The sequence below is a fragment of the Papio anubis genome, chromosome 3 (genome assembly GCF_008728515.1).
Source record: "Papio anubis isolate 15944 chromosome 3, Panubis1.0, whole genome shotgun sequence".
In the NCBI taxonomy this organism is placed as follows: domain Eukaryota; kingdom Metazoa; phylum Chordata; class Mammalia; order Primates; family Cercopithecidae; genus Papio; species Papio anubis.
The window spans coordinates 163,883,003-163,901,828 of record NC_044978.1 but is presented as its reverse complement, the minus strand read 5'-3'; the positions used below and the strand labels follow the sequence as shown (position 1 = coordinate 163,901,828).

At 40.1% G+C, this 18,826-nt stretch overlaps 1 long non-coding RNA gene across 2 annotated transcripts in view; it reads left to right on the top strand.

The window, feature by feature from the left end:
* Positions 1 to 2,307: 2,307 nt before the first annotated feature.
* Positions 2,308 to 18,826, top strand: part of LOC110743237 — a 138,914-nt gene continuing 122,395 nt past the window's right edge. The window contains exons 1-2 of one of the 2 annotated variants that reach the window (XR_004182831.1): positions 2,308 to 4,946; positions 18,556 to 18,704. This is a non-coding gene — a long non-coding RNA (uncharacterized LOC110743237). The remainder of the gene's footprint in view (positions 4,947 to 18,555; positions 18,705 to 18,826) is intronic. The other variant, XR_004182830.1, reaches the window with a different exon arrangement.

Below are 18,826 nucleotides of genomic sequence, written 5' to 3'. Positions count from 1 at the left end.
ATATATCTACTTTTTGCATTGTATCAGGCACTATCCTAAGAGGATAAAATATAATAAATAATACCTTTTAGGTAATATTTGTTGAAGTTTTTCAATGTGACAAGCATAGTTCTTTGGATTTTCTGGATCTTGCTCAATTCTCTCATCAACTCCATGATGTAAGTACTATCATTATCCCTGTATTACGGATGAGGAAACTGAGGCACAGAGAGGTTAAGAAATTTGCTAAAAATCTCACAAGAAATGAAAGAACTCTGGTATTAGCCAGTTTGTCTCTAGAGCCCATGATTTTACTCATAAGACTGTGGGGTTCTCTACTGGAATCCCTTTTTATAAGGGTTTTACAGTTGGCGTAGAAGAGAGACCCGTAAATATAAGACAGTGTGATAAGTGCTATGATCTATTCAACATCTCTTCCTGGTGACTGTTATATGGTAGACATTTGGAGATGTGCTTTCACTTACATAGTGTAGAGCAAGGGATGTGAATTCAGAAGTTACAGTTTTAGTCATTGTGTTACTTTGGAAGAGTTATTTGATCTTTCCAAGCCACAGTTTTCTCATAAATAAAACACAGATACCAATATCTATTTCAAAGTTTTACTATTAGTATTAAATATTTAACGTATATGAAATAGGCTGCACATAGTAGGCCAATCTGAAAACTTGTATGAGTTATAGGAATGCTAATGAAATAGCTATGTATAACATGTCAGGTGAGAATAAAGGAAGAAATTATTAACCTTACCTAAGGAGTGGGGAATGTTCCCCAGGCTTAATGGAACACTTGAGTTGAAACATTTCTAAGGATTATTTAGACTGAAAGATTTCTATCAGGATCCAGATTTTTCTCTGGGGAAACACCTTTTCCTCCAGGTGTGTATACTCCATCTCAGGTAGACCTGGTTGCTACTGACATTCATTTTGTTACCTCCAAATGAGCTCCCCCAGATACTGAAATTACATAAGGCAAAGGAGAGAGATGGCAGGAAAGCGGGCCCTTGATAATGCCAAGAAGCCAGTGGTTCAACCAGACATGAATCCTGTGAACCTCAACTTTCCAATCCATGAGCTAACACATATGCTTCACAGTGGAAGTCCATTTGAGCTGAGTTTTTGTTACTCGCAACTGACTGCCTTCAAATGGCAGAGAATTCTATAGGAGGGCTGCATGTACAAAGGCTTGCAGAGAGATAGGAGGAAGCGTGATGAGTTTGGAAATATTACATTGAGAAATAAGGCCAGAAGGTGGGTCAGTGCCAGCTTTTCAAGGGCATTGACTTCCATTTTAATGAGCTTGGACTCAAGCCTGCAGGCAGTGGGGAGCAACAGTTTTTGAGCAGAGAAGTGACATGATGAGATTTGCATTTTAGAAATATGACTCTGGCTGTGAAGTTGAGTTTGGATGGGATTACAGAAGGCTGAAAGCAGAGAAAGGAGTTCAGAGATAACCACAGTAGCATGGAGTAAGGGGTTACTGAACTTGGACAATGGCAGTGGGGAGAGGGAGGGAAGGATCTGGTCTCATTTTCTTTGGACACACCTTGTTATTAGGTACTCACTGTTATGGATTCTCCTCAGCTCTTAATTCTGGGTTCACAGATGCCTCGCCAGTCACAGCTGCAGACTGGCAGAAGGGAGACTCTTGCTCTGCAGGTGCACTCACTACAGAGCCTTCAAAATCCAGAATGCAAGGCACAGGAACCTTCCAACTTTTCATATTCCCTGGCTGTTCTTATTCCTGCATCATGGCGATGTTCTTCTGCTAGACATTAACAAGTGGTACGAAACTTTGTGGTCATCACAGAGCACAGCTCAGAAAGCTGCTTAAACTATCTTTCTGAATTCATAGATGATTCCCTCAGCTCCTTCCCTTGCAGGCAGGAGATGCCCCAGCATGGAACATCAAAACGTTCTTATGAAATTCATGTGTATTGCCTCTTGTTCTTGTAACAGAAAACCTCCAACAGGTTACTGTGGAGTTAATTTTGCCTCCTACTCCTCTGAGATCTTTTCAATAAGAGGGATGTTGGAATTGTATGGGGACAGAGATATACAAACAGATATATAAACAGCTGGGTGTTTTTTGTTTTTGTTTTTGTTTTTGAGATGAAGTCCCACTCTGTTGTCCAGGCTGGAGTGCAGTGGCATGATCTTGGCTCACTGCAACTTCTGCCTCCCGGGTTCAAGCAATTCTCCTGCTTCAGCCTCCCCAGTATCTGGGATTACAGGTGCCTGCCACTGCGCCTGTGTTTTTAGTACAGATGGGGTTTCACCATCTTGGCCAGGCTGGTCTTGAACTCCTGACCTCATGATCCACCCACCTCAGCCTTCCAGGTGTTTAGTTTTTAGGTATATACTTAAAGAGAAAAAAAGGAGGCCCTCATGTCCACTCTCTCTGGCACTATGCTCTCATTTGCTGTATGCAGTTTGGTGTAAACTGGAATGAACAATTAAACATCTGTTAATAGGACCAGGGAAGAGTTATAACTCCACAGTTCCATGTGTACATACCATCCATGTTGTGCTAGTCTTCTGCTCAGCTACAAAGTCATAGCTAGAATCACCTGGGGGGTTATGAATCTAGGCCAGACAAACTCAATTCCATTTCTTGGCCACCACTGCCACCACCACCTCAACCACAAATTAAACTCTTTCCTTTTCCTTACCATGAATGGATGGGGCAATGATATTATTTAAAATTTTTGAATTATAATGTGGGAAAGAACCTTAGAAAGCATCTACTCTAAAATTACTAGTTTGTGATAATAGAAACTGTCCCAAAGTGTGGAACTAACACCTACCATGAAGGAGACACGTCAGTTCCCTATTTGTAAGATGGAAGTGGTTATAGTATCTACCTCTAATGGCTGTTTGAGGATTAAATAAATTAATATATGTAAAGCACTTCAAATGCCGCTGGCACATATTAAATATCAAATTGCTTGTTACTATGATATGATTGTTTGGAGATTCAGGTTTGCTGTCAACATGCAGCATGGGTGGGCTGGCTGGCTGCCTAGATGCTCAACTGGTAGAACTAAGCCAAGTTTCCTACTTTGGAAAACAGGCACTTATGAGTTTGTCAGGGCAAGGGAGTGGTGACTATGTTATATGAATCCATGTGGCTACACAGAAGACAGATTTTCATGGAGGGATCTCAAGTCTTGTGCAAAAGAGGTGAGCAGATCCTAGTAGAGAAAAGCTGGAGGTACTACTGGATTCCTAGAAACTGAGGAAAGGAGTAAGAAAGTTGAAATAGAGACACATTCACTCTGTCAAAGGAACTGCAGGTGCGATGCCTAGTGATAGAAGGACGAAAGCATCACACTTGCTTATTTCAGCTGAGTTTCTTACTCCTTTCCATCATAATGGATACGTAATTGGCAAATATTCACAGGACGTTACTACATGCCAGACACTGTTCTGATGCTGAGAGTGTAGTAGAGGACAAAGACAAATCTCTGCTCTCTTGGGAATTTGATTCTACAGGGGAAAATAGATGGCAAATTAATAAAGAAATGATTACATAAATAACAGGTGTAACGTGGGATTACTAAATGCTAGTAAAAAACAGGAGCATAAGAAGAAGAGAGAAAGGAGGGAGTAAATGTGGTGGAGGGAGCAGAAGGAACTTCTGATTGTTTCATTGCTTCTATTTTCTCAGAGCACTTGGAAGTGACAGCATGGAAGTGGGTAAGGAGGAGGCAGGGGCTGTTGGAGTTTTAAAGGGAAGGTATAAAATTGTCACCTAGAATTATGGGAGAGAAAACAGAATTGGGACTTGTAGTGGGATTGCCAGCCCAGCTTTGGGGACCCTCTTGAGAGTTGTGGCAATGATTACAGAATGACATGAATGAGGATGTGTGTATATGTATCTGTGGGTCAGTTGAATTATCTCGCTGCAGGTACACAGAAAGCGGAGAATTAAATTTATTTAGGGTGGGGGTTTGCCCAGGGGATCAGGAAGGAGGAAGAGAGGGGAAGGGACTTCAACCTGTTTGCAAAGAACCATGGAATCTAATTTGGATATAAAAGGGAATAAGGATGAGAGAAGAATGAATGCTAGGATCAATGGTTGACTGGCCCCTGTGGGGTTTATTATTTGCTTGAGTCACACAAGAGTGAGTGAGTTACATAAAGAGGAATGGGGGATGAGGAGAGGATACTTAAAATGAAGATTAAAGACAAAGTCTAGGAAATATCTTGAGAACTGACTGCCTAAAGTTGGGTGGACAACATCATGACAAAAAGAGGTCAAGAAATCTCTGTCCTATAAGCTAGAGCAATAAAAGCAATAAATGAACTATTTGGATATTGAAAGTCACCAAAAATTGTTGGATGCTGAAAGAGAGTCGTGATCAACTCAGTATATCACCGGAGGCTATATGAGTAAGCAGCAAACTGTTTCTCATAAGTGCAGAATGTTGGCAGACCAACAAACTGCATCTGCCACCCAGAAGGGATACTGAGGGCAGTCACACAAGCACAATATTTCTTGTAATTAGGCAAATCTGAAGCCTGTTAGCAATCACGTGAACCTGTGATCAATCAAGCAGCTGACCAATCATTATCTCCTCCTCCCTGCTCGTTCCACCCAATAAATACAAAGGGCTGTGGAAGTTCGGGGGCTGCCTTTGCTCACTAGAAGCAGGAAGCTCTCTTCTTCCCCTGGACCCTTCCTTTAAAACAGTTTGTTTTGTCTTAAGTTTTCATTTCTGTGTTTGTCCCCCGTCGTTCAGTCCTGTAATGATGATCTCAAATAGTAACAGTAGTAACTCTCCTAATGACAGTCTCAAGTAGTAACAGTAGTAACTGCTGTAATGAAGGTCTCAAGTAGTAACAGTAGTAACTGTTGTTAACAGTCTCAAGTAGTAACAGCAGTAAGTAATGATGGTCTGTTGTAACAGTAGTAACTGTTGTTAACGGTCTCAAGTAGAAACAGCAGTAAGTAATGACAGTCTCAAGTAGTAACAGTAGTAACTGTCGTAGTGAGGGTCTCAGGAAGTAAGCGTGGAAGTCTGTCACAAAAAATCATGACTGGAGTAATAACAGAGACTAATAAGGACCATGGTATTAAAATTGTCAAAAAGCGAGAAAGAGTGACCAGAGGTCAGATTATAATGGGAGGTAGTAGTAGTAGTATAGACTAATAGAATTAAATTTGAAACTGGGAGTTTCAGTGAGAGGAAAGAGTAATGGTCTAGAAGTGGCTAGCAGGTGCCACCTGCTATGAACCACCCTACTTCTTGGTTCATTGGTATAAGAGAAATGGAAGAGAAAGGGGCCACTGCTTAAGAAAGCTATGAGAAAAACAATGTCTTCAGCATAGAGTAAGGTTTTAGTTAGTGAAAGTCAGAGAAACAGAGGAGAATGAAGATAACAGGTGGGGGAAGCTGCTGAAGATAGACTGTGAGTTCTATAAGACTTGTGAGGAGGAGTGGGAGATGGGGTCGGATTAGAAGATGTAAAGAATTTTATAGTGATAAAAGATGACCTAGGAGATGGGGCTTCTGGTATTGGTGGACATAAATATGATAGTAGAATAAGATCAGGCTAGTCTTGATAACCTGGTTCAGGCTGACTATGGCAGTGAGGTTGCTGGGCAGGAAGCAATGGAAGAATTTACAGTTTGCTAAGTGCCATGGTCAAAAGAATGTGATAATTTAATCATACGAGGCAGAGCTGGACTGGACTGGACCCTTGCACATCTGAAACAAATAAGTTCCATCATCCATACTCCCAATTCAATCAGTTAGAATAGCTGCTTGGTGTCTGTATTAGTCCATTTTCATGCTGCTGATAAAAACATATGTTTGGGAAGAAAGAGGTATAATTGGATTTACAGTTACACATAGCTGGGGTGGCCTCAGAATCATGGTGGGAGGTAAAAGCCACTTCTCACATGGTGGTAGGCAAGAGAAAATGAAGCAGCAGCAAAAGCAGAACCCTCTGATAAACCCATCAGATCTTGTGAGACTTATTCACTATCATGAGAATAGCACGGGAAAGACCAGCCTCCATGATTCAATTACCTCCCCCTGGGTCCCTCCCACAACACGTGGAAATTCTGGGAGATATAATTCAAGTTGAGATTTGGGTGGGGACACAGGATCTTAGAGTGAGAAAGGGCTGAAATGGATTCGTGAGATCAACATGGACACAGGAAGAAGAGTAGTTAGTAAGCTTCAAGAGGGTCACCTCTTATTTTCATATTTTAAAAATAGAGATACAGAAAGGTAAGTGGTTTACTCAAAATCATGCTATTTAGTGAGAGGGTCAGAACCACTCCACCAGGGAATACATAAAAACCCTATTTAGATAGTTCTCATCATCAGATAAATGCAATTTTGTATCCACGTTCAGTTGGTGATGGTTAGTAGTATAGATACTGAGTTTTGGCTTTGCCACCTATTGACTGTGTTTTTCTGGGCAATTTATTTGACTGCATATCAGTTAGGCTCCCCAAGATGAGATTAGATGTATGCTAGAGATTTATTTGATTAATAAAGTGGTAAGGAGCAGGAGGAGGCAGGGGAGCAAAATGCAAGCCTGACATTTATGAAAGAAGAGAGGGAAGGAAGTAGAATTGAGTGGAAGGAACCTCAGATTGTGGTGCAGCTCTAAGTGAAGATGACTTTCAGATGAATCCTGCACTGGGCAGGAGTAGGCTCTAGGGCCCCTGCTGTGCTCAGTCACTGACTGGGAGCAACCATGGAAACCATGGGTTTGAGGCACAAATATCCCCCAAGAATTTGGGGAACCTGAGAGCTTAGCAGGTGGAAGCTGTCAGCCAACTACTAGTAACAGATCCTCGTAGAGGAAAATAAAAGCAGTGCACTCCATGGTCAGCATGGTTCTAAGCCATTTAAAATGTATAATTTAAAATTATCTTTAAAATTGAGGAGGTAAAATTTACATACCAAAATTAACGATCAATCATTTTAAAATACATACTTCGAGGAATGTCACACATTTACAATGTTGTGCAACCATCACCTCTATCTAGTTCTAAGACATTTTCATTAACCTCGAGGGAGACCTTGTACCCCAAAATGTGAATCCATAAAAACAGAATGTGACAACCCTAATCTACATTCTATCTTTATGGATTCACATATTTTGAAAGTTCATGTAAATGTAATCATATAATATGCAATGCTTTGTATCTAGCTTCTTCAGCTTAGCATAATAATTTTGAAGTTCATCCATATTATAGCATATGTTAGTACTTAGTCCTTTTTTATTGCTCAATAATATCCCATTATAAGGATATACCATATTTTGTTTATTCATTCAGATGGAATTTTGACCTATGTCTACCTTTTTTTTTTTTTTTGAGACGGAATCTCACTCTGACACCCAGGCAGGAGGGCAATGGCGTGATCGCGGCTCACTGCAACCTCTACCTCCCAGGTTCAAGCAATTTTTCTGCCTCAGCCTCCCAAATAGTTGGGACTACAGATGCACACCAGCATGCCATGCTAATTTTTGTATTTTTAGTAGAGACAGGGTTTCACCATGTTGGCCAGTCTGGTCTCGAACTCCTGACCTTAGGTGATCCACCTGATTCGGTTTCCCAAAGTGCTGGGATTACAGGTGTGAGTCACAACGCCTGACCAAGACTGTTCACTCTTACAGAGAAATGAACCACACTTCACTTTGGCTCACTGTGGTCTGAGAAAGCAAAGAGCCCTTGGGACAGGATTAAAAACATAAAAACCCATTGTGACAATGGGTTTCTAACAGGGATGACTTTATGGCCCTTCTCTCACTAGTGACCACACTTCCTGCAGACAACTTCTTCCTAGCAGAGCTGTCCTTGAAATACTACTTCCAATTTGTAGTGCTGGTCACCACCTTTCATATCTCACCAAATTTGGTCAGGCTGTTACAGACTCTCACTTTGATACCTTTATTTTTTTTCTTTTTCTTTTTCTTTTTTTTTTAGAGGAAAGGAGGAAGGGAAAAGGGAAAATAAAATATCAGATTAAAAATAACAGTCATCCCTTGGGTCCTCAGTGAGGGAAGAAAAGAGAACAAAGGCTTAATTAGTCCACAAGCAATTTGGAAGAGAGTGGGGATAGAGTCACTGACAGTGAGCTGTCTCAGGGACTGGTGTGGATTACTGAGGAACATGTTGTAATTTCCTTGTGTGCAGATATTTAAAATACTAAAAAACATCTATCTCCCTTTGTCCCCACCATAAAACCTTTGCTTCAGCCAAAGTGATGACTTCTACCATGACAATATACTTTCTGGCCATTCTGGTGGGCAGTTTTCCTTGCTACTTTTCTGTTTTTGCTTATTTGTTTGTTCACTTAAATAGATATTTGCATCCCAAACAATGCCTGGCATACTGAAGGAGGAGCTCCATGAAGAGGTTTTCAACAAACTTCTCATTGCTGGCTGCCAGTGTCTCTCCTTAGCATCCTTCGATAACCTGGAGTTTGTTTAGAGCAGTAATGGAGTACGCAGGTTCTGGTATTGGACTAACTGGGTTTGGATGCTGGCAGTACCACTTAGGCTCTGTATGATTTCAGGCAAATTACTTAGGGTACAAATAAAGATAATATTATTCAGTCTCTCAAAAGACTGATGTGAGGAATAAATCAGATACATCCTGTGACATGCTTGGAAAATGCAAGACACATAATATGTTGGGTTGGTAGATGTTAGCTACTAACATTGACTGTCTGGTCTTGTTTGTTATCTATTCTAGTCTTATCTCTCCTAGTAGAAATTTATGATTCTTGAGAGCAAAGACTGTTTTAGATATATTTAATACTTACAAAGCAAACACACACACACAAACAAGCAAATGCTATTAACCAATAGATAGATGTATGGATTTAGTGCTTCCAATGTGTCATATAAAGTAGTAATACGTAAATTCAGTTTTTGAATAACCCAATATGCTTTGCAAGACATATATAGAGATGAAAATTTAGAAAAACCTTTGAGCAAAGAGTGGTAGTGTTTATTAAAATGACTCTCCATGAGGGCAAGACTGTGTTCTCTAGAATAGAGAATGGGTGCAGAGTAGGCATTTCATAAATACTAATGGAATGGGTGATTAAAAAAAATTAGCACTAGGATATGCCAGAAATTCTGACTATGTTTATTAACTTAACTTTCACAATACTATAAGACATAATTGTCTCTGCCTTAGTTAAGAACTGAGGTTGGCTATAAGTTGAGACTTAACTATAACAATGTAAACAAAAAAAAAGCTTATTTTTATAACCTAATGTAATGAGGAATCTAAGTTTCACTGGCTATAGTTTAGCAGTTCATTGTTCAGAACCAAGGTCTCTGAAATTCTTTCTGTTCTTCATTATGGTCCTAAGGTGGTTGCTGCAGCTCCCGTTAGCACACTCTTGTTATAAATTAGGAAGAACAAAGAACAGAAGAGCACTTTTCCCACCTGGGGCAGTCCCCTTTAAGAAGGTTTCCTTGAAAACCATGTTTTTAAGAACTTTTACTCATATCCAATTGGCTACACTCATTTGCAAATGGAAAAGATAGAGGGTTTCTCTTTTTCCTCCTCCTCCCTTTTCTCCTCCTCTTCCTCCTTCTTTTGCTTACCTGGTCACGTTTGTTACTCCTAACAAAAACATGGTTCAATCATTAAGGAGGAAGAAACTGGTTAACGAGTAGGTACCAGTAGTCTCTGTCATCGTCTCCATTTTATAGTTGTGGGAAACTGAGGCTCAGCCCCACAGAGGTTTTACACATTGGTTTTACTGTGGCTTTTGAGGATTTGATTTACCTCATCACAGTGTCTTCTTTGGAGGACCTGCAGAACAAAACCCTCTTGGTAGTGATTCTTGAGTAGTCAGCAGCTTGTTGAAGTTGTAGATGGTGCAGATAGTTTTGTGTCTGTCTTTACTTATACCCACTTCTAAGAAGTCCCAGAAAGTGAGGAGGTCTGTGTATGACAACCATTGGAGAATATTCTACTATGATTTTATTTTTCTTTTCCAAAATTTCCTTGCTATCCTACATACTTTTTTTTTTTTTTTCATGAGACTGTCTTGTTCTGTTGCCTAGGCTGGAGTGCAGTTGGCGATCTTGATTCACTGCAACCTCTGCCTCATGGGTTCAAGCCATTCTCATGCCTCAGCCTCCTGGGTAGCTGGTATTACAGGTGTGTACCACCATGCCCTGCTAATTTTTGTGTTTTTTAGTAGAGACGGGTTTTGCCATGTTGGTCAGGCTGTTCTCCAGCTCCTAACCTTAGGTGATACGCCCACCTCAGCCTCCGAAAGGGCTGGAATTACAGACATGAGCCACCACGCCTGGCCCTACATGCATTTCTTCAAGACATTTCTTCAAGGTACCTGAAACTATTATGAAAAGAAAAAGGTGATAAGTGGATAATAACACGCATACACATGCACACACACAAATCCATTCACACATATAAGTGCATAAAATGTAAGCTCTGAGAGTTTATGTGATTAGCTTACATTATGGTCAGTTAGAGATGTTTCAGGAATCTACCCCATCTCCCTGACTCTAAAATTTGTCCTCTACCCTCTCCAGCAGAGGTTCTCAACCCTGGCTGCACATCAGAATCAGCCAAGAGTTTTAAAAACCTTCCATGCTTAGGTCAAGTCCCAGACACATTGTAAATCAGAATCTGTGGGAGTTGAGCTCTGGCATCAGTATTTTAAAAAATCTCCCCCAGATGATTCTAATGCAAATCCAAGGTTGAGGACCACTACTTTTCAGATACTCTTAAGCAAAAGAAATGAAGTGTGATGTTCTATAAAGAGAGTACTTTTTAAAAATTATTGGAACCTATCCCAGTGGTTTTCTCACCTGCTTTGTTTTCTCCTAGTGGAACCAGCAATATGCAAAACAGATTAAAGCAGAGTTTTCATGGTTGGGGGAGCATCTGGCTCCACTTCTTTATCACCCCTTGACTCACCCCATCTCTTGCAGACGGACCTTGTGGCCACCCACAGGACAGTGACCCACCTACTTCAATGCATCCCTTGGAATTGATGTTTTAACAAGTCAGCAGACATTCTGACCATTAAACTAACATGCATGACTTGGGAAAAGTCTCAGTCTTGTGGGTGACTGTGGTGTTGTCTTTCCTTCTGCAGACGAGCCTCCAATTTCCATCTCTCTACCTGTGGTTATTCAGAGGACAAGATGCTAAAAAGAGCCCCAGGATCAATAACAGAAACACATAGATATTGTCAAGGTTATGCTTTCTCTCAGCTCACGTGGCCTTGTGTGTGTGTTTTATCCCCACACCCCCAGGAGTGCAGTTAATCATGTGGACCTGTAATGCTGAATGCTCAAACTCAAATGTCTAGAGAGGCCAGGCAGAGAGAGAATGTGTGAAGTTTCCATGTTTTGGTAGATGCTATGGGGAATTGGAGTGTCTGTGTCCTTCCTAAAAGCATTTATATTTTTAAAAATATTTGAAACTATGTCTTGGCAAACAGACACATACACACATATTTTCTGGGCATAAGGTATTTTAGTGAGGTGCCTAGTGAGGTGAAATTTATTTTATTTTACATTTTAGCTGTAGAGGCTGTCAGTTGCTTTGTTAGGTGGACCCAGCTGGTAAGTTTAGAGCATCATTCTATTTTCAGGGAAGAGTTATTCAATATCATGATGGCACAATGAGTGTATATGCGTGAGTGTGGAACAGAACATTTTGAACCTTGATCAAACCTTCTCCCTCCAAAGTCACTTGGCTTATAGTTGATCAGATAACTGTAGGTACAGGAAATTTTGCATAGAGGGCAAAGTGTCACCTAGAAGAATAGGATGCAACTAGAATCTCTTTGATGGACTGAGATGGTCCCAACTGACTGGTAGGAAAAACCCAGATGTCCCTAAAGAGAGTAGCTTTCTGATAAGGAAAGAGAATACATGAGTGACAGAAATCATCGCAGTCTAGATGTCTTGGTGTGATCACTGGCCAGACCCTCCATTTCTCTCTTTTGCTGACATTTGGAAGCAGAACTGGACCCATTTACTTTATTTTATTATTTTTATTTCCATAGGTTTTTAGGGAACAGGTGGTGTTTGGCTACATGAGTAAGTTCTTTAGTGGTGATTTGTGAGATTTTGGTGCATGCATCACCCGAGCAGTATACACTGTACCTAATTCATAGTCTTTTATCCCTTACCACCTTCCCACCCTTTTCCCCAAGTCCCCAGAGAGAACTGGACCCATTTAGATAAATACATCCTTCTAAACTGAACCAAGTGGTAAAGGAGACAACAGATTTACTGCTAATATAAGCGTAGAGATATTTTAATAGTTGTTTGGAATTGTGATGGTATCTGTACCTTGAAGTAAAGCAGGAGAAGCTGGTGACTTCCTTTCGTTAGGTTGTGTACCTGACACTCCACCAGACATTGCAGGATCTGCAAACAAGATTAAGTCCTGTTACTGCAGAGCTGCAAGTTCAGTCATGTGGAAGAGGGGAAGAAGCTGGAGCAGGTGGCTCAGTGATGTGAGGGTGGAGTTTAGCATGGCAAATCAAACAAATACTCAAGTAACTGTAATTTAAGGAGAAATAAGTCTGATACAGAGCCACATTTATGAGATGTCATGGACACACGGTGAAGGAAGAAAGCCCATGTGGTTGGACACCATTTCCCAGCATTTAGAACAGCCTAAAGTAATTTCATAATGGAAACTTGGCAGGGAGAGTTTCAGAGTTAAGCAAATATAAAGCAATGTGAAACAATCTTGATGAATGCTGCAGAAAGGAATCTGCAAAAAAGGGACTGTGTGGCTAATGAATAACACCTGATGTTTACCTTCCTATGCTTGGAGCCAACTGAGAAGTAGATGCTAGGAGTTTGGTAAATGGGAAACAAGGCTCAGCTTTGTTAGTGATAAAGCTGATTGAAAGTGCAGCATGGGGCTGGGCGCAGTGGCTCACGCCTGTAATTCCAGCATTTTGGGAGGCTGACGTGGGTGGATCGCCTAAGGTCAGGAGTTCAAGACCAGCCTGGCCAACATGGTGAAATACTGTCTCTACTAAAAGTACAAAATTTAGCCGGGCATGGTGGCAGGCACCTTTAATCCTAGCTACTATGGCGGCTGAGGCAGGAGAATCGCTTGAACCCAGGAGGAGGAGGAGGTTGTAGTGAGCCAAGATGGTGCTGTTACACTACAGCTTGGGTGACAAGAGCCAAACTTTGTCTCAAAAAAAACAACAAAAAAAAAACCAAAAAACTGTAGTGTTTCTGTTCCTCAACTGAATTCCATAAGACTTGCTTTTACAGAATTAAACATATCCTCTAGGTTGAAGGCAAAGGCAGCTGTTGCTGTCTCTGTTTCTGTCCTGCTCTTCTGTTTTGTCCTTATGGGGATTAGGTTTCTTATGGAGAAGGAGAGATGCATTCTGAACAGAGGTGGTTCTGAAAAACGGGACTGAAAGGGCTAAGTCACACTTGCTTAGTTTCTTTAGAAAGGTTTTAGAATCTCCTGTTTTTCCTCTCCTTCTTAAGGAGGAACTATAAAAATGGGGAACAGAGGCCAATTATTTCCATGGAAATACAAAAATGGGAAGAAGGGGATCCTTTGGATCCTTTTACAAACTTTTCACTCCAAAACAAAGGAACAATTAGTCCTTCAGTACTTTCTTGTGTGCAAAGAGCTCTCTCTCTTTTCTCTGTTTCTCTTCATCTAATTTTTACTAATGTAGGCCTTTGCCATTTATCTGTGACCCATGATGGCATCTTCTAAAATATGCATAGTTTCTACAGTGTCAATATTTGAAAAGATGACTTGTTTTCTCTTAAATTCCATGCCTGTTGGTATTTTCTTGTGTCTAGAAGCACAAGGCAAGTTATCTGCCTTTTTCATCTCACATTAAAGTTTTATCTCTCACTTGAGGATCGTTTCTCTCAAAGAAACAAAGGTTTTATCACTCACTAGAGTAACTGTGTACACAAGATGAATAGAGAACAACAAACCCATGTTGAGATGCTGATGTTGGGCAGTTAGCTAGACAATTGAACTGAGCAATACAGATCTGTGTAAGAAAGGCATTCAGCTCATTTCTGAATATGTGAAACTTCAGTTAAGTCTGACTTCCTGGGGATCCATGCCATAGCGTTTATCTCTCTGTATCTTCAGTAAATGTTCATGTCTTTTCTCTTTCACCATATCTTGAGTCCCATGTCTTTTTTAAAGGAATAAAGTCCCAAATATAGTAGCGCATTACAGAAACTCATTATTTGTTGAATGAATGAATGAAGGGTCATTTATCAAAGCAGCATAGTACTCATTTTGAGCACATCTCATGTAACCACTTTTGGACCAGGTCATTTTAAAGAAATGTCCATGAGGCAGAGCGTATCCTAACTCTAGGCAGGTGTATATTTATTCTTTTGTCTGCAGAATATAGAGTAAGCACAACTAAGAGTTTGTGGATAGGGACAATCCTACCCTCTGTGTTTTCAAGTATAAAAGAAGTTTGCTGTGTTGTACATACTGGATCAACATGACTGGGTTATTGGGTTTCTGTAGGGGTTCTATCACTCAGAAACCCTAACCTCTGGAGTCCTATGCTATTATACAGAGAAATACAAAGGGTTGTAATGGGAAAACAATGCCTTATTGTTTTCCTTCTCAGGGTCTTAGGAAAAAAACTAAGTGTGTTCTATAGAGATCTCCACCAAATTCTCCTACTTCCTGTTGTAGGTCTGGGTAGAATTGGGTTCTGAGGCCTGGAGCAGAGGGAGATTATCTCATTGAGATCAGGGGATGTCAGAACCTGAGTTAGAAAAATAAGGGTCTGTATTAGCTTCCTACAACTGCTGCAATAGATTACCACAAACTGGGGAGGCTAAAAGCAACCAGAATTTCTCTTTTTGTAGTTCTGAACATCAGAAATCTGAAATTAAGGCATCTGCAGGCTTGGTTCCTTCTGGAGGCTTGGAGGGACAATCTGTTCCATGACTCTCTACTAACTTCTGGTGCCTCCTGGAAATCTTGACTTTTTTGGCTTGTAGACACATCACTCCAGTGTTAGCGTGCACCATCACATGGAGCTTCTCCTGGAATGTGCATGTCCAAGTTTCCCTCTGTTTGTAAGGATACTATTCATTGGATAAGGACCTACCCTAATCTAGTATTATCTCATTTTTTATTTGATTACATCTGCAAAAACACATTTCAAAAAAAGTTCATATTCTGATGTTCTGGGTAGATGTGAATTTTTGGAAGACACTATTCAACCCAGTACAGGGTCCAAGAAGCTAGAAGAGAATTCCATTAAAGCAACTGGAGTCTAGGTTCAGGGTACTGTACCTGCCCCAAAAAACCAGGATACCAAAGCCAAGGAGAAGAGAGCAAGTGTAAACATTTCCACATTAAGGGGTGGATAGGGATTAGGCATAGATCCTGTGATGAATATATTGGACCCCCTACAAGATTTTCTTGTTGTCCCTGGCCTGCATTGCATGGACACAGATGTAAAGTTAGGCATGATTTTGTTTCCCAGACATGTCCACTTACATGGAATTATCAGTGAGCAACGTAGACTTTACTGAAGATGTTATGGAGGAGCGCTTTGTACATTGTACTCTGCGGCAAACAATTTAAAATTCATAGCACATGTTTTATTATTTTTCCTTGTAAAATGTCACTGACAGTTTATCTTTCTTGCTTTCTTCTCTTCTAATTCCAGAGTCTATCTGAAGTTCTTCTTCCTAGGTTACAAAAAACAATTGAATTCTCCCTCTGGCTCTTACTGCAAATGTGTACATCCTTATTTACCAATGCTCTCTAGAACAAAAGCTCTGCTATTACCATTATTTAGCCTTATCAGAAGACAGTCAGGATTAGTGAGTGCAAATACTTGTTTCTCATTGTACCCCTAAACTGGATTGTTAGCTATTTTGACAGCAAGGGCAATTATTTTCATCTCACGTGCGCTGCAGCACCAAGCATGTTACTTCCCACATGTTAGGAACTTAATAAATGCTGGTTAGTAATAACCATTATTATTAATACTGTTGATGTGTAATAATACTAATACCGTTGATGTATAAGTCTGTATTTTTTGGTTTCCATTAAAAGTTTGTGGTGCTATAGAGATATCAAAACTTGAGCTTTTGAAGTGCCAGGTTTCTAAAGAAGTTGTTGAAAGGCTGGGAAATAATTTTCAAAAAGTTACTTATTTCTCCTCATGAGCAAGTTTCTAAATATATTTACATGCATTCGAAGAGGGAGTCATTCAATCCAAAAATACTTATTAAATGACAACTTTGTGAACATTAGGAGATTCAAAGTTGTATAAGATAGTTTCTTCAACAGGCTTACATTCTAATTGCCATTATTTTTGTGTATGTAGGAGGAATATAAATCTTGTGGTTTGCTTTGATAGACTGGTTATTCAAATTCTCACTCTACCCCTAAATAGTGAATTGACTGTGAGCATATTTTAAGCTTTCCGAGACTCAGTTTCCTCATTTACAAAATAGGGAAAATAAGAGTATACAAAAGGATTTGGGGGAGGATAAAATAAGTTGTTTCTTATTTACCAACATGGTGGATATTTAATGAATGCTAGTTATTCTTGTGATGACAAGTGATGATTAATATTAATGATAACGACAAGTGGTATAAGATTTTTTTGGAGGTGGGTTATTTTTTATCTAAAAAGCTAAGGAAAGGTTGTAGGGAAGATAACATCTTTGAGAGAGTCTTGTAAGAATGGGTAGGGTTACCAAAGACTGAAGTAAGATATTCTTGCAGGGAAAATGGAGTTAACACAAAGGTACTTTAGAAAAGACTTGAAGTGGGTTCAGACCAAACTGGAGATACTAGAGTATTAAAGAAAAAATAACCATCGTAAAATGTTGAGAGCAAAGTTTTGTGATCACACAATTGTATCTCACTTTTACTCTGTTACCTTTCAGGCCAGACTACAGCTCTTGGTGATATATTATACTTCACCTTCTACCCTCTATAGGTGTAATCACCTGGTACAAGATTGTAGGAAGCATAAAGCTCAAAACTAGTTGAACTCATCTAATTAAATAATCCTAGAGCTTCACATGTTTCCTGTGAGCTGTTGTAAGCACACATTTGACTCCTTTCTGAAAGTTCAGATTAAAAGGAAACAAACTTCTAAAATTAGAATTGTAATTAAAATTTGACTTTGATCAGTAGCAGCTGAGAGGGTCATTAAGCGCCTTGGATGTACTGACACAGGGTGTTGTTGGGTGGATAAGGTGAGGAGGGAAGCGGGGAGATTGGAAACAAGTAAAAAATTGAGAAAAAGCATTATCGAATTGCAAATATCAATGATTATGGGTCTATGGATGAGCAATTATAATATTAAAAACATTCTTGGCGGGCAGCCCGTATGGGTGTAGATAGCTGTAACTTCATCAGAGCTTGGCTTTAATTTGATTTTTGCAAACATGTTTTGGTTTCTTTTATTTTGATTGATTTCAGAGAACACTGGACAACAGCTGGGTGGAAACTGCGTCTAACTCTCTGTGAAACTTATCAAAAGATGTTTTCTGCCTCCTGCAAATCTTGGAACACACCATCTCAGAAGGAGATGTGTGAGGGACAGAGAAGAGAAAGTTGTGGGGAATGGATGGGTTCCCACACTGGGTATAGAAAGTGATAAGACTGAGCGCTGCCTTATCCAGAACCAAGGAGCAGTGTTCAAAGAGGGAGAGATGAAGGAGTTGAGAGCTTGCTTTTGTTTCCCTGATAAAGAATAATTTATTGCTGGCATGAACAGTGAGGGTCAATGTGGCAAAACAATGCAAGAAAGATAGTAGTTTTAGCTCTCTGTGAGACAGCTGTGTGTTGTGACTGCCAAAAAGACTAATGTGATCATAGGTTCCAATTATTGAGAATAGAACAAAATGATCATTACCCTTTCTCTGCACACTGGGAGTTACATGTTCACTTTTAAGTGACTGGAATGCCCCATTGTCTTCCTGGTGTATCTCTAGTCATTTTTCCAAAGCTAGCTAGCTCAAGCTCACCTCTTAACACCTTTCCTGACCCTATATTCATCAGGCAGATTTAATCACTGCCATCTCTTGTGGGCTCAATTATACTAGTATGTTCATCACTTTGCATTGCTATATTCCTTATATAACCATCTGCCCTGGAGGGCAGGGTCCATGTCCAATCAGATTTTGTACCCATAGGACTTGGCACCTAGTAGGTGCTCGGTAGATATTTATGGGATTAAGTAGAACAGGCTAGCTGGAGCTTGTTTTGAGATCAAGTAGAAAGGTGGGAGAACCTAAAATCATGTTGAAACCCATCTGGAATCAGGTCATGCTTCAGTTAGCGAGTTGACTAGTAGCAGATGTCTTCCCAACTGATGGGGAAGGGCTCATCCTCCCATAGGAAGAACCACAGGAAAGGTCTACAGAGTGACTGAAAAGAGACACTCCAAGGGAAGGCAGAAGTGACTCTACCATGTCCCAGAAGCAAGAATGAGAAAGTTATATGCAAAGGGAGAAAATGATTGTGTCATGCAAAGAAAGGACTCATGAATTTTCTTTCTTCTTCCCCTTTATTTAGCAATATGTGTCCATATATTTTCAAAGGAATTCAGACAGCCAAACACATGACTGGATTTATGCCAGAAATGGAAGCATTTTCTGTGACTCTCAGAAAGTAACGCCAACAACTGAGGTCCCAAGGATGATGGACGCCAGAAACACCATATCGTAAGTAACAGAAGTTCAGGTGTAAGCCAAGTCAAGAAGACTTGAGATATCTCAGTCACCAGGAGTGAAAGGATGTGCAGAAGAGTTAAATTTTGTGGCATGGGGAATTCCAGCTTCTACTC